A 2742-nucleotide genomic window follows, 5' to 3' on the forward strand; every position below is an offset into this window, starting at 1 on the left:
ATTCAAACATTTAATGCCCAATTGAGCATAAGAAAAAAGAAATGAAAACCCATTTTTCAAGCACACAATTAAGCATAAACAAGTGGAGACAGGAATCCCAAAATCATCAACATAGATTTCATTGATTGCATGGTTGAAATGAAACACTTACGAGTTAATGGTTCTGTCATTGTTCTTGAGGCTGCCGCCTTCGCCTCCTTCAATGTCCGGATCTCGTGACGCTATGAGAAAGATGATAGTTAGTGACTATAAGAACGATGTTTTAGATGAGATCGCCGAAGAGGGAAGAACGATGGTAAACTAGGGTTTTTGAGAAAGACGGATCAGCAAAATAAGAGGTGCCGCAATTTTTATAGGAATTAATAGATAGAAATATTGTGAACGTGAGAGAAATCGAACCCCGGGATTTGGATTCTGGTGAAGTATCGGAATTGGCAACACAAACACGAACACGTTTCTTGTTCCTGTAAGCCGAACAAGAGAGTGAAAACCGGTGATGAAAATGAAAGAAAGTCATCGGAGGTTAAATGGAAGGTGGTTTCAAATGCTAAATTGGCCCGGAAACCAATGAGTCCTTTGACTTTTGTACCTGATACGTAAGGGAAACAAGCATCAAAAGGTGCTCAGAGGGGTTTTAGGGTTTCTATGGATGGAAGAGGATTTTAAGAACTTCAAAAATATGAAATTATCGATCTTCTACACATCAAATACCAATTTGGAAAAATCGCATATCAGGAAGTGAAAAATATAATTTAAGGAACTTCACAACTAAAAAGGTTATAAAACTCGTAATAAAGGAAGACAAACCTCTGGAACAAATAAAGAAGTAGAATGTTGATGGTGATTGACCATGGAGTTTCGAGACCTTGACTTTAATGGAGCTATTGTTCTACTTGATATGGAAATCACTCTAAATTTGTAGTTGTAATACAGCTCTTCTATTGATTGAGAGGCTAAGAAAGTACTTGAGGAACTGAAGATCGAGGGAAGTAGATGAAGGGTTTTTGAACTGAAACCCTAGTTCCAACAATAGTCATGGTTCCAAAAACTGTACCCCTTTGATCAATTTCATGGCCTAGTGACCAAAAAACCTTCGATTTCACTAAGAACCGGAACCCTAGTTCCAACAATAGTCGATTTTTGGTATTTGATTGAGAGAGAGAGAGAAGAACGATTGAAAGAAGGTAGAGGAGAGCATGGCGGGGTTTTTAATTTTTTCAAAATTTCATTTCCCCCTTTCCCCCACTATTAAAGGATGGAACGCGCGTTCCATTAAAAAATATAAAGCGACATCCTTAGACGACGCGCATTTTATTATAGGTGCCCTCCGTGTTTTTTTTAGACACTAATTTAAGGGCGCGCAATAATGCGTGTCTTCTATCCTAAATTTTTTTGAAGAGATGACATTTTTCTAATGTCACTCTCCTTTGCGTAACATAGATCAATGAGCGTCGTATTTTGCGTGTCGTAAAAGGCCTTTTTTCTAGTAGTGTCAGTAAATTTCAGGTATTCATTTTGCTTTTGATGAAGGGATGCTGCGGCGCCAGTTTAATCTCGTATTTTGACATCATATTGTAATTGGCTTTGAACATGTAACTTTTGACAAATGTAAACTTTCAATTATATATATGATGGTTGTATTGCTTTCTTTACTATGTATTCATTTGTTACGTTACCACATGAAGTCATCCGCCCCCGAACGTTTCCGCCGTTCAGGTTTGGGGGTGTGACAGATTGGTATCAGAGCAATGTTTATAGTGAAATAAGTATATCGAACCACATAAGATATACAAACTATAAATGCTTGAGGGACTAATACTCTCTGACAAAACAAATTTTCTTTTTACGCTTAAGTAGCTTTGCGTTCAACTTAAATTAATAGTTCATTTAAGTACAATTACATGCATACCATAAATTATTTTCATGTTATACAACTATACAAGTATTTAGACAAGTTGACACTACGATTGAGACTCGATATATGTAATCAGATTTTGGACATATATAGCGTGATCAACTATATTTGCCCGAGATTGGACCAACGTATATCGAGGAATGATGGTAGTAAGCAACAAGTCAAACCTTACCAAACCATTACAAGAATTAAAATATTATAGGAGTATTTGCGATCTAAACTAGTTTAACTTACATGTTTTGCATGTTTCAACTTTATTCCATTCTTATAACCCTATTTCTCGTACAGTCAAATGGCTGGATTTCACCACCCTGGCGACCCCTACTTTCCCAACCAAGGCAACGGAGGATGGATCGAAGATGATCCCGAAGAGGACGAGGAACCCATAGAAGTGGGTTATGACTCCGGTACCGACTCAGAGCCGGAAGTTATCGATCCACCACCCATTCAACCTCCCGTCTTCGTAAGGAACTTTCAAGGACCGACTCCCGTCTGGGGAAGTCACCTCCACCATTGGAGCCAACAGCAAAACCTACGCCCTCCCTACGACATGTGCCGGGACTTCTATGATGTCCGCGGCGGAGGTTTGGCTGATCGAGCACTCCCGGTAATGGTGGGTAAGTTAGCCAATCAGTCCTATCAGTCTGGAGTTCAAGCTAGTCGACTCCGAGATATCAACGTGGAAGTGCAGGTTCACACTTCTGACATCCGTAGGCTGGACAAGATACAAGACAATGCTCAACTTCAAACCGAAGCACTTCAAGCGCAAATGATTGCAGCCCTCGCTGAACTGAGGGAACAACAAGCCACTTTTGATAGGCGTCTAA

Source organism: Lactuca serriola, chromosome 5 (genome assembly GCF_051521515.1).
Source record: "Lactuca serriola cultivar US96UC23 chromosome 5, Lser_US96UC23_V15, whole genome shotgun sequence".
NCBI classification, from domain to species: domain Eukaryota; kingdom Viridiplantae; phylum Streptophyta; class Magnoliopsida; order Asterales; family Asteraceae; genus Lactuca; species Lactuca serriola.